Source organism: Macaca fascicularis, chromosome 17 (assembly GCF_037993035.2).
Source record: "Macaca fascicularis isolate 582-1 chromosome 17, T2T-MFA8v1.1".
Lineage (NCBI taxonomy): Eukaryota > Metazoa > Chordata > Mammalia > Primates > Cercopithecidae > Macaca > Macaca fascicularis.
The window spans coordinates 7,365,873-7,379,782 of record NC_088391.1 but is presented as its reverse complement, the minus strand read 5'-3'; the positions used below and the strand labels follow the sequence as shown (position 1 = coordinate 7,379,782).

The 13,910-nt window shown below is 48.6% G+C and overlaps 1 protein-coding gene across 1 annotated transcript in view; it reads right to left on the bottom strand.

Annotated features, from left to right (window-relative positions):
• Positions 1-211: 211 nt before the first annotated feature.
• The window catches only part of RASL11A (RAS like family 11 member A), a 92,909-nt gene continuing 79,210 nt past the window's right edge, over positions 212-13,910 (bottom strand). The window contains exon 5 of the mRNA XM_074021763.1: positions 212-1,731. The gene's annotated coding sequence lies outside the window, so the exon portion shown is untranslated. The remainder of the gene's footprint in view (positions 1,732-13,910) is intronic.

Sequence of the window (13,910 nt, the reverse complement as noted above, 5' to 3'; positions counted from 1 at the left end):
ATCATGCTCTGTCGCCCAGGCTGGAGTGCAGTGACTCGATCTCAGCTCACTGCAATCTCCCAGGTTCAAGCGATTCTCCCGGCTCAGCCTCCTGAGTAGCTGGGATTACAGGCACGTGCCACCACCCTCAGCTAATTTTTGTATTTTTAGTAGAGACAGGGTTTCACCATATTGGCCAGGCTGGTCTCGAACTCCTGACCTCGTGATCCACCCGCCTTGGCCTCCCAAAGTGCTGGGACTATAGGCGTGAGCCACCGTTCCCGGCCTTGAGCCACCGTGCCCAGCCTGTGACTTTTAAATTTTCCAAATTCATTAGCAGTGGATCCTCAGTGCAGTGCTTCTTGCAGCCTTGATCATATTTCTTTGGTGGTTCTAGTGTAGTGGTGGTCCACAATATTTGTTGAACGCCGGGATTTGCCACACTGTGGAAAGCAGTCGCGCCGACAGACGCAGAAGCAGTTTCAAGGCAGTGGAGTTGGTTGGCTGTGCTGATTTTCATATGTTTCTCCCCGAAGTCTTAATGGCTAGATCGTAGACCAGCTGGGAAACAAGAAGGGAAATGGAGAGAGTGGAGGGAATCTACTGGGGGATGGGTGAGTGGAGTGGGGGACCGGTGGAGGATGTAAAGAGAATCCAAGCGGAAAAGAGTGAAGCCCCCTGGTGGGCAGAGGTGGTAGGGGTTGTGAGGGGCAGCCAGGGCCGTTGTCCAATTCTAAATACCCAGGAAACCACCCATAGCCATTGATCATTTCAATCAGAAAAGATCCTGCTAAATGCGTCCCCTGACTTTGTGAAGATGTGGTGAGACAGCCGTTTCATCCAGGTGTTCTGGTCCAGGCTGGAGGTAGGTGGAGTTAGATTTCTGGAGCCTCGTGGAGTCGCTCTGTGGTTACACAGTGACCCCTACTGCTCATTGCGGGAGTGAGGAAAGCCTAGAGCGAAATCAGGAAAAGAAAGTGCTTATTCCTGAGCCTCAGAAAACTGAGAAGTAGGTGGGGCTGTACCATTTTCTCTGCACTTTATGAGTATAATAATTCCTCAAAGGACTGGCTGCATCTACCAATACCTACTAAATGGAAACCATCAAATAAAATGGGAGGCTCACGGCAGATGCCAGCTCCACCGAGCGGGTCTGGGCCAGGGTGAGTCCAGGAGAACACCTGGTTGTCGCTGCAGAGGCTGGGCACGTGTTTGCTCTGTGGGACAAGAGCTGATGGAATCAGGAACAGCAGGGAGAAACTGACCCTCCCTTTACCTTTGCCAGGAAGTGACACTTCTTGGCACCAGAATGTCTGGGGCTGGGTTTCCGAACCAGGGTGTGACATGTCTATCGCTCACCGGCAGATCTTCCACTCCTTTCCAGAAGAGTCACCAGAGATGTGTCAAAGTCTCCTTCTCTGGTCCCCGTTGCCAAGTCAGGACTTTGCTGGGCATTCCTAGAGTAGGCGTGGCAGCTCATAGGACACCTTCGGAGCCAAGGGAAAGATGGCAACTTGGTCCGACTAAGGAGGAATCCACAGATGCGGCTCGTCTGCACAGCAGGCAATGCAAACCCAGGCAGGAGCTCATCATTTTTGTAAGCCTTATTCAGTGAGCCCCATTTTATTTTGCTGCTGATTAAAGCTATGTGTTGTAGAAGCATTGCCTGATGTTCAGAGGGCAGGGCCGCTGGGAGCCTGGCATGAAGGACCCAAGGACAACCAGTTTAGCAGTCAAGTATCCATGTGGTACCTGCAAGATGGAACAAGAGAATGTATGAGGAGACCCTTGGAGCTGCACAAACGCAGGAACAGTGGCATATACAGACACATACTGTCTTGCTGGGTCTGGAAATGGTTCCTGGGATGTGGTGGGGAGGGGTGGGGTAAATTCAACTGGCATAAATACAACAGAAGTGAGCGCAGAGCCAGAGGCCAGGGGCAGCCAGCTGCTATCACTCCTCAGCCTCTCTCTGAAGAAACCGTCTTCCTTTTCCAGCCAAAGTCTCTGCTACGTCTGTGAAGTAGAGATACTGACAAGCATTTCACCCTGCTGATGTTCTGCCTGGAAGGACCCTTACTCTGGAAATAACATACCACCACCAATGCCAACAACCTCATCTCTCAGTGCTTTTGGCCAGCAGAGAGACAAATAAAATTCTACTATTTAGAGAGAGTCTATCGTGCACCAAGTACTCTATACCTCTTAGCTTATTTAATTCTTCCAACAGAGTTCTTATCCCTGTTTTACAGGTGAAGAAACCGAACTGCAGAGAGGTGAAGCCACCTGGGGCAGGAACCAGGATGGAAATCCAGGCAGTCGTGTTGCTGAGACCATCTCCATAATCCTCTGCTGAACTTCTTCCTACCGAGAAGGACACGTTCTGGCAGAGCAAGGGCCAAGAGGCTGCTCCTCGGTGGGCATATTGTTCTTTCCACTCTCCGTGACCTCTTTGTACATGTTTGCATGAGTGCTTTATTCCTTGCTATCATTTTTTGAAATGATGAAGCAAGGTAGCCGTCTGTTAAGGAAAAGCGGGAGAGTTTTCCATGTGCCTGCTGCTCCAGTCCCGAGTGAGGAGCGTTCCCAAGTGGCTTGTTCAAGGCGGTCTGTTTGCTGACAACATACAGTGCAAACAAGGGCTCTGGTGGGGACGTCAGAGGAGCAGCTGCTCGGTGTCTAGGAGAGCTTGAGTGTGGTTTGCAAAGCAAACTGACTCTAATTAGGACAAATACTGTGGTGGCCTGGGACCTCTGAAAGATAAAGCAGCAAGGAAGTGTTGACCAGGACGTTTCCAAGGGCCGAAGTGCAGAAATAGAGAAGCAGTCCGGGGCTGTAAGCGTTGCTCTCTCACTGACCCTAGGTCTACCTGTGTCAAGGACTCTGTCTGTGGGGACCCAAGAGGAAGTCAACTTGCAGCCATTTGACACCTCTGGTATTTAAGGGGACAGCTTTGCAGAAGGAAAGGCAAAGCCTACTTGGGAGGAGGCGTCACTTGATCAAGGTGTTGTTTAAATGATTTTACCAGTTTAACAACCTTGCAGGTTACCACAGGCCCACGTTGCACAGAAGCAAGCTGGCAAAAGGAAATTAACATGAGCAAAAGTTTTCAGAGAGAGACGAAGGGAAAAAGTCTCAATGTCCTTTGCCCTACAGTGCTTCCTGGACTTTAACACGCGTGCCTATCATCTGGGATCAAGGCGAGGAGATTTAGGTTTGAGCCTGGGCATTGCCAGCCCTTAGCTGTGCATCTTGGGCAAGTCACTCAGCTCGGTGGGACATCAATTTCCTCATACAACTGGCAACTACCTCATAGGGTGGTGGTAGAGACTGAATGAAACAGTGTAAGCAAAAGAGCACAGGGGCTGGCACAGAGTGAACATTAGCAGCTAATTTTGTTTTCATCATTACTATTGACAAGCATTCATTGGACAAGTACTCACCTGTGCTGTGGTAGATGCTCCTGGTTCCCACCACCTCCATGAGAGTGTGTGAGTGCCAGCTGCAGATACAGCTGCCGCCTTCCCAGAGAGCTGCCCTCTGCAAATGGCATCGCACCACCTGGCTATGCCTGGAAGGGGGTACCCAGTGACTGACTAATACAGGTGCAAAAACCTGGCCCCCAACACACGGCGTGGCAACTCTGTGGTGCATTCAGGTACCAGAACTCTTCAGGGAAATCAGGTCAGGTTACACTCATCTGAAGCCACACTTTTGCTTAGCTTTTCCCTGGATAACTTCCCTCTCCTCCCTGCGGATTCCCCCTGAGTGCCCCCCCTCCAGCCCTTACTCCAGAGAGGGGCCTGACCTGAAACAGCTGTCCGCCCTTGCCAGGCTCAGAGATGAGCAATGAAGAAGCAGTTGCCCCTGCCCAAAATGAGCTTATGCTCTGCTGGGGGAGACTGATCAGTAAAGGGGCAATTTTTTATCATAAGGAATTCCATGGAGGTAACTCTGAGGTGGCACCAAACTCATAGGATGCTACTGCGGGAAGCAACAGCTAAATCAGGCCTTCCTGGGTGGGGAGGACTGGCCTGGCAAGCAGGGGTGAAGGGTATGGGCAGAGAGAGGGCCACCTGCAAGGCTCAGAGAGGGCAAGATGGGTTTTCAGATGTGAAGGGGCCCCTTAGAGGCCCCAGGACTAAGGAAAGGGTTTGCTGCCAGAACCTTTTCCTTCCGTGGACCACAGAGGTTGACCACTGGGCAGAATCTCCATGGCAACAACCCACATTCCCTGAGGCTGACTTTTGGGTTGATGCTGTTGGGATAACATAAGGCAGCAATCTTCACACAGATTAATTCCTTCCCCATGGATGGTTTGGTCCAGTGGGAGCCTCAGTTGCAGGTGGACTCAGCCCTCCTTCCCACCCTCAGCAGAGGAACACAGCTACCATCACAGCATGACAAATACTGTATAATTCCGCTCATGGCAAATACTACGTGATTCCACTCATGGCAAATACTATACAAATCTGCTCATGACAAATACTATGCGATTCCGCTCATGACAAATACTATGTAAATCCATTCACGACAAACACTATACAATTCCAGTCACGGCAAACACTGTGCGAATCCACTCATGACAAATATGATGCAATTCCACTCATGACAAATACTACGCAAATCTTCTCAGGACAAATACTACATGATTCTGCTCATGACAAATACTATGCAATTCCGCTCACAGCAAACGCTATGTGATTCTGCTAATGGCAAACACTATGCGATTCCACTCATGGCAAACACTATGCGATTCCGCTCATGGCAAACATTATGCAAATCCACTCATGACAAATACAATGCAATTCTGCTCATGACAAATACTATGCGATTCCGCTCATGACAAATACTATGCAAATCCATTCACGACAAACACTATGCAATTCCAGTCACGGCAAACACTATGTGAATCCACTCATGACAAATATAATGTGATTCCACTCGTGACAAATACTACGCAAATCTTCTCAGGACAAATACTACACGATTCTGCTCATGACAAATACTATGCAATTCTGCTCACGGCAAACACTATGTGATTCCACTAACGGCAAACACTACGTGATTCTGCTCATGGCAAACATTATGCAAATCCACTCATGACAAATACAATGCAATTCCGCTCATGACAAATACTATGCAAATTGGCTCACAACAAACACTATGTGAATCTGCTCATGACAAACACTATGCAATTATGCTTATGACAGACACTATGTGATTCTGCTCGTGACAAATACTATTCAAATCCACTCATAACAAACTCCATGCAATTCCGCTCACGACAAACACTATAGGAATCTGCTCATATGAGGCATCTAGCAACAGATCCACAGACAGGAAGTGGGACGGTGGTGACCAGGGGCAGAGAGGCGAGGGTTGTTGTTTAATGAGTGCAGAGTTTCAGTTTGGGAAGATATAAAAAATTCTGGAGGTGGATGGTGGTGATGCTTGCACAACAATGCCAATGTCCTTAATGCCACTTTAAAATGATTAAGATGGTGTAAAATATACATAACACATGTATTACCTTTATGTTATGTATATTTTACCACAATTAAAAAAAAAAAAGAATATGTCTATTGTGGTGCTGACACTTGCCCGGCAATGTGACCCTAGCTGTATCTGATGATTCTTCTGCCCCAGGAAGCTCTTTGTGGCATCTCTGTCCACCTCATCGTTTTTTGTTTTGTTTTGGTTTGGTTTTTTGGGGGTTTTTTTTGTTTTGTTTTGTTACAATAGAACAGAACTGAAAGCCATAAGAAAAACACCAACAGTGATTCCTGGTCCTAGTTTGGGTTCACAGAACAGTGGTATCATTTTGGGAGCTTCCTATACTACAGCCAGAACAGAAATGACAATGCAGCATCCACATGTGTCTTCCCCGCCTCGCCCCTGATGTGAGTTCTGCTGTGGACCAGTCACTTCCACAGTGGGCCAGTCTTACTGGCCTCGGTTTCACAGGAGTTACTCAGGGGGATATTCTGGAAAGAGGAAAGTGGGGAAGGGATGGATGGCTCTTAGACCTTCCAGCACCTTAGAACCCCTCCTTGTTCAGATAAAGAGAAGTTTGCAAGAGCCAGGGAGGTGAAGTCCAAAGTCACTCTCTTTGCTTTTATAAGTAAGTGGTGACCCAGGTCTGCTGGTTCCTAACACAAGACTGCTCCCACTGAGTTACCCTAAAACTTGACAGTCCAGACGCCGTTTGATGACTTTAGTTGTCTAATTAACTCCCACCTGGAATAACTGAACTTTTGTGTTTCTCTTATTTGTTTCTTTGATACCTAGTGTTTGCCCAGCTAAAGTAAACTTTTCAAAGATATGGAGCGGGGTGAGAGGACTTGCTTTTTATACCCTGTAAGAGTATAAAAAGTGTAAGAGGGTGCCTAGGTCTCCACAAAGTCCATTTGACTAACAAATTGAGGGTTCATGAATCTACATTAGACTCCCAAACTGCCTCCCTTGTGTTAGGCCCAAAGGTAAAAAGAAACAAAAATGTATTGAGCACTGCCGGGTGCCGGCCCTGTGATAGTTTTTATTAAGCCCTCACAGAATCCCAGAGGTGGCATTGTCTGCCTTGTTTCAGATGAGGCAGCTGTGGCTTAGGGCTTAAGGAACCAGTCCAAACCCACCCCATGGCCGCTGTTGGGTGAGTGGCACAGCTAAGAGGCAGCACAATGCCTGGCATTCAGCAGGCCCCCAATGAAGGTTTGTTGAATGAATAAATGAACTCATATCCATCTGTCAATAACACCCCTACTCTTGCCCCTTCCCCGTTGTCATTATTTGGATAGTGGACCCTAGACAGTGTCCTCAGGCTCAACCATTAGGGTGACAACATAGTCAAATAGGAGACAAAAACATCTCAAAGAGGATAAAACAAGTAAGGTTATTCTTGCTTTATTAATCAGTTTTATTAATCATTGAAACACATGGAGGTGACGTGAAGGGTTGAAGAGGATGTTGCACAATTAGAGAGTTAATTTGTGTTGGAACAAAACATTTTATGCATGCATGTGTGTATGTATGTATGTATGTATGTATGTATGTATGTATGTATTACAGACAGTCTCACTATGTTGCCCAGGCTGGTCTCAAATTCTTGGGCTCAAGCAATCCTCCCGTGTCGGCCTCCCAAAGTGCTGGGATTACAGGTGTGCGCCAGCATGCCCAGCCGGGAACATCACATTTTAAAACAATGAAGAGAGGGGGAAATTGATGTCTGTGTGTCACCAGGTTGTCATTGTTTCTGTCACTATGAGTAAGGAGCAAAACCTGTTTTTCTTTTTTTTGAAATGGAGTCTCACACTGTCACCAGGCTGGCATGTAGTGGCACAATCTTGACTCACTGCAACTTCCACCTCGTGGGTTCAAGCAATTCTCCTGCCTCAGCCTCCCTAGTAGCTGGGAGTAGAGGCGTGAGCCACTACGCCCAGCTAATTTTTTGTATCTTTAGTAGAGACAGGGTTTCACCGTGTTGGCCAGGATGGTCTCCATCTCTTAACCTCGTGATCTGCCTGCCTCAGCCTCCCAAAGTGCTGGGATCATAGGCGTGAGCCACCATGCCCGGTCCTAAAACTTTTTTTTTTTAAAGTTGGCAGGGCAGCAAGCCCAGGGTATAGATTGGTGAGACAAGATCCCTCTGAAATAGCTCTCATGGTTCTCCCTGTCTTTCCCACAAACAGAACCGAAGCTAAAGCAGAAAGAAGTTTAATGGAGATACCTGGAAGCCTCTCCGTAAAGACTCTGGGGCAGGAATGGGGTGTGTTTGCAGGGCTCAGGGAGGACCCACGGCTGCTGTGGAGGTTTACGTGGCACCTGAGAAGTGATCAGTCAGGAAGAGGTACCTGGAGTACCTGAGCCCAACCGGATATTCCTTTCCCTGCTGCCTTCCCTGGGATCCAGCCATTTCTATTCCTGGCCTCAGGAAATCTTGAAAAAGTTATTTCAGCAGAATGAAGCGATGTACTATTCCGGCCGAACATAGTCAGGACCTGGTTACGTGGGGGTTTGGCGATGATCAGCGACCCCGGTGTCATACTCTAAATTTGTTTCAAAAGTGGCAGCAGGGGAGAAGGAGGTGGTGAAATCAATACTTGAAGTTTGTCTTGATTGGATGGGGTGTGTGTTTTCTTTTCCACCCTAGTTGTTGTTGAAGCTGTTTACTGAAAGGCTGTGCAAATATGATTAGTCAGCTCCAGGGCCATTAATAACCCGCTGGACAGAGCTGGCTCCATTCCAATTGATTTTTGAATTTTTGAAACTGTCCATTTTTTTTTGGAGCAGAGATGAAAGCACCAGAGGGGTTGGTATGAAAGCATGAGATTTTTGCCTGTACTGGGGCTGATCCCACAAACTCAGGAGATGAAACGTTCTTCCAGTGCCATTTGCTTTCCGTCTGACTGAGACGGGGTCCTGCGGCAGCTCTGAAGAGGCAGAGACCATCACAGACGAATATTGCAGCAGGTCAAGGGGACAGTGCTGTTGTCTGCACACTGATGGAGACCCAGAGTAAAACGTGGCCCGACGTTTGCCAGAATGTGCTTAAGAAGCAAACCTCACATACCTGAAACTCTCCGTGCCCTCTTGTCCTTCCAAAAATTATCAGCTCGAATATCCTGAGAAATGTCACATAGGTAAGCTGTGGGAGCACCCATGAGAGGTGGCTGACGGTAAAAACCACTGGGGCCAGAAAACATGAATTTATATCCCAGCACTCTGGGCCATAACTTTGAGCAAATTAACCTCTTTGATATTCTATTACAGCAGTTGTGAATTGGCGATGTCATTATAACCCATATCTTATTTCTGAAAAAGTACTTTTTCTGGATCTCATTCACTTAAGAACTCAAATTCTAAACATGGAGACCATCAGAGCCAAGGTCCTTGTTAAAAGAAATGTATGTTTTATACATTAAAGTTTGAAAGAAATACACATATACATTGATTTTAGAGTCATTTGTGCTATTCTACTTAGCATTTTATTTTAAAAAGCAAACTTTGTTTTTCATGTGTCTCTCAAGCTACCCAAGACGTGAGGAGAAAAATGTATTTTAAATGAAGGGAAGAAAACTGAGGATAGCTTGCAGAAATCTACCCACACTATTCATGTTGACCGTTTCTGCTTTGTGCTGTGAATAGCTGCACCCTGGGATAGCAATCACTCTCTAGCTCTTTACAAAAGCAGATTCACTGTAAGAACCGAGACTGGAATTGTTGCACAGAGGTAGCAATTTAGACGTTTTTCCTCTCCAGCAACTTTAATAATTCTACACTTCTTGATTCATTCAAAACACAATTGAAAGAGGAAGGAAGGGTCGGGTGCAGTGGCTCATGCTTGTCATCCCAGCACTTTGGAAGGCTGAGGTGGCTGGATCACCTCAGGAGGTCAGGAGTTTGAGACCAGCCTGGCCAACATGGTGAAACCTCATCTCTACTAAAAATACAAAAAAATTAGCTGAGCGTGGTGGTGCATGCCTGTATTCCCAGCTACTCAGGAGGCGAAGGCAGAAGAGAATCACTTGAACCCGGGAGGTGGAGGGTGCAGTGAGCCAAGATTGTGCCACTACACTCCAGCCTGGCCAACACAGTGAAACCCCATCTCTACTAAAAATACAAAAATTAGCCAGGTGTGCTGGCATGCACCTGTAATCCCAGCTACTCAGGAGGCTGAGGCAGGAGAATCGCTTAAACCCAGGAGGTAGAGGTTGGAGTGAGCCAAGATTGTGCCACTACGCTCCAGCCTGTGCAACAAGAGCTAGAATCCATCTCAAAATAAACAAATAAATCAAATAAAGATTTGAGGAAATTTGAAAAATTAACAAACTCCAGGAGGAAGACAGAAAGCCACTCAACTACCCGATGATTTTGCCTCGTTTTCTCTCTTCAAGGAGAGAATAAACTCAAACAGGCAAGGACGGAAGGAACACGACAGAGCGGGACAGGAGAGAGTGCGCGTCCCCCCGGCTCATGCCAGGTGCGTCCCATCACACCCAGTCAGGGCCAGGGCCATCAGAATCCCGGAAGTGAGGGGGCATGGGGGACGCACTGGGACCTGGAAGAGGTTGTTGCTGGCGTTTCCTGCACTCCCTGCACTGTCATTTAGCATCTCTGCCACTTACCTGTGTCAAAGCTTAGGAGGGATGACAAGCAAATAGGGGGACCACAGTGGTCATCAGGAGACCAGGCCGGGCAAACTCACCTCACTCCTTTTGTGAAGAGGAAGTCAGCAGGACATGTGGATAAAATAAATCCAAGAATCGTGGAAAATGGCACCTTAGACTCATGTACGGGTGGGAACCCGGGGTTCACTGAAATGAGGCAAAGTGCTCTGGTCACAGCTGGTGAGTGGCAGAACTTGAACTTGAACTTCAGCTCCTTACTGCCTTAGTCCAGGGGAAATAAGAGAGTTGTCATTTGATGTGTGCTTTCCATGCTGGGCACTTTGTTTTCTCAACCAATCCCCACAGCAGAGGCACCACTATCCCCATATTCCAGATGAGAGAATTGAGACTCAAAGAGGATAGAAAATTTGCCCCATGTCCACCGATAGAAAGTGGGGATGCATGACAAATGCCATCTCTTCCTACTGTATCATGCCCTCCCATTTGTAAACCTAAGCACGTTCAATGTCTTTTAGGATTTCTTTGTGAGAAAGATGGAGAAAGGTGAACTTGATGATGCTATATAAAAGGACACACACTGTCCGCAAGTCAGAAATACAGATGTTCTCTCTACCGACTGCTGTCTTCCGGGAGATGCCTGTGTTCATTCATTCCCCTTGGTATGAGCCTCAAGCACCCTGCAAACCATCCATAAGGTGCATTTGTGAATGGAAGTGGGTAGGGCTAACATGGCAGGAGGAGAGAGAGAAAGCTGAGTGGAGAATGAGGAATATATCTGCTAGGACATCCAGCAACAGCATTCATCCACAAAATAAGTCAGTGACTTCACTGACCCTTTCTGCAAGACAACCAGATCCTATCAGGGTCTCTGTCCCTCAGAGGCCACTTTAAAGTAGACTGAGTCAGAAAAGTGAACTTTCCTACAGGCTCAAAGCTACCCTGCTTTACCAGGAGGCCTAGGAATTCTGCCCCACTGCCCCGCTCTTTTTTTTTTTTTTTTTTTTTTTTGAGACTGAGTTTCACTCTTGTCGCCCAGGCTGGAGTGCAATGATGCAATCTTGGCTCGCTGCAACCTCTTCCTCCTGGGTTCAAGCGAGCCTCCCGAGTAGCTGGGATTACACATGCCTTCATGCACGCCACCACACCCGGCTAATTTTGTATTTTTAGTAGAGATAGGGTTTCACCATGTTGGCCAGGCTGGTCTCCAACTCCTGAACTCAGGTGATCCACCCACCTTGGCCTCCCAAAGGGCTGAGATTATAGGCGTAAGCCACCGTGCCAGGCCCCCGACTCTTAACTGTAGAGAATTCTATGATCCTGAGCAGATGTGGTAGCGCATTAAACTGTCATTGCCCTGTGTTTAAGAGTTGTGGACTATCACAGTATATAATAAAAACTTTTTTGGTTTGATTTTGTTTTAAAGTTAACCCCAGAAACACTGAAAGCTAGAAACACAGGCTTATGAAGGCAGCTGAATCCAGTAAAGGTCATCAGGCCTTTGGGAAATGCTTGTCCCTGCATCCATCTAGTTCCTCCAGGCCCGCTCCCCACACATCACAGACAGCAGGGCCTGGCAGGACCACTCCTGGGAGCCTAGCCTGGCCACCTAGCATGGCCTCAGGCCTGCAGCGAGGACATCTGGGGAAGACCACGCTGCAGGCCACTGACTCTGGCCAGGAGAATGTCTTTAAACCACACCTGCACCCCGCTAGGTACCATTTATTGTGGGAATGGAGATCTGACCTGGGGTTGGGGGTTGGGGGGGAACAGATGTGCACCCCCTCTGTCCACCTTCCCCTGATCCCTGTTGGTTGGCACAGGACGGCATAGTTCACCTTGCAGGTAGACGTGTCCGATGCTCCTAGCTGAGGAGGGAAGCCAGGACACACAGCGGGAGCGATGGGGGATATGTGAGCTGGTTTAAGACCGGTTCTTGGAAACAGGCTAGCGGGGCAGGCCTGCCCTCCCTCCCTCTGCTGCCCTGAAGAGGTTCCATCAAGCTGCACCCACCCCTCGATCTCCCTGGGACATCTGATCAGGGAGTGACCTGTGCGCATTTTACATTATCCCATGCAGGACACAATCATCAGCCACGGGGGCCCTGAGTAAAAGCCCTGCTCTTCGCAACCAGCCTTCCTACAAGGCCAACGAACTGCACCGCCCAAGGGACATCTAGGTGAGGCAGCGATTCTTCAAGGAAGATGTCACATGGGGCTGGAGGCAAGGGGCATCCCTTGTCTCAGCAGACGGGCGTCCAAGTCCCCAAACAGCAGCGGCTACGGGGAGGGATGGGACAGTCTAACCTAAGAGGTCCAGGACAGACCTCTGTGCCGGCAGCCACGGACCTGCGAGCGCCGCTCTGGGCGCGGGAGCGAGGCGAGGCCGTGCCACGGCTCAGGGCGGACCCGGGGAGCTCTGGACTCCGAGCGTCAACGGGAAAAGGGGTCACAAATCACACGCACGTCCCCCAAAAGAAAACAAAACCGGCTAACGAGGCTCACTAAAAGGTGAAGCCCCAGAGCCAGGAAGTAGCTGATTTCCTTCGGGACGCTCAGTGGCAGGATGTGAAGGACCCCAGAGAGCGCACTGGCTCCAGTTTTGTTTGGGGACCAGCTTGGCGGCCACTCCCAGGCGCTCCTGCGGCCGGCGCGTCATGCCTTGGGGGCTGGCGCCATCTGCTGGCTGTTCCTAACCCACTGCCCTCCTTACTCCTCACTCAGTTTCCTGAGACCGGTATGCAACAACAGGGAGGCTTGTATCCGCGGCTCTCTTACCTGTCTTCGGGCTCTTTTAGTCTCCAAAGCAGCAAAGATTTCCTAAGAAGTGTCCATACCGAAACGCCCTTCCTCTAGGATCGCTTGAGCCCAGGAGATTGAGGTTGCAGGAAGCTATGATCAGGCCACTGCACTCCAGCCTGGGTAACATAGCAAGACCCCTTCTCTACACACACACACACACACACACACACACACACACACACACACACACAGGCCGGGCGAGGTGGCTCACATCTGTAATTCCAGCACTTTCAGAGGCCGAGGAGGGTGGATCACTTGAGGTCGGGAGTTCAAGACCAGCCTGGACAACATGGTGAAACCCTGTCTCCACTAGAAATACAAAAATTAGCTAGGCGTGGTGGCGGGTGCCTGTAATCCCAGAGGCTGAGGCAGGAGAATCACTTGAACCCAGAGGTGGCGGGTACCTGTAATCCCAGAGGCTGAGGCAGGAGAATCACTTGAACCCAGAGGCGGAGGTTGCAGTGAGCCGAGTTTGCACCACTGCACTCCAGCCTGGGTGACAGAGTGAGACTCTGTCTCAGAAAAATAAAAATAAAAATAAAAATAAATTTTAGAAATAAATAAATAAAAATAATAAATAAAACATGCTTCCTCTCCTCAGCCTGCAACTGGGTTATGAGGGCAGGGTGCGAGCACACAAACACACACACACCACTTCATAGTAGAGGGAACCGACCAGCAATGGCTGACTAACTTGGAAAAGGTAATTGGAGAAGGATGTGAATCTCTTCCCAAAACAATCTAAACCCAGCCTCATTGGACAGCTGCTCAGTGAGCTAAATAATAAAGTCAGTGCGTGCCTCAAAAACATGTCGATCTATATGTTCAACCATCGCACTGCTTCCTGCAAAATAACGGCTTCAAGGGGGACACAGGCATTTTTGTCATTCCTCTCATTCCCTGGCCCCTGGGCCAGCACACGATGGGGTGGGCTGCTGTGCTGGCAGAGGAACCCAGTTCTTCTTCTTCCTTTTTTTTTTTTTTTTTTTTTTTTGAGACAGGGTCT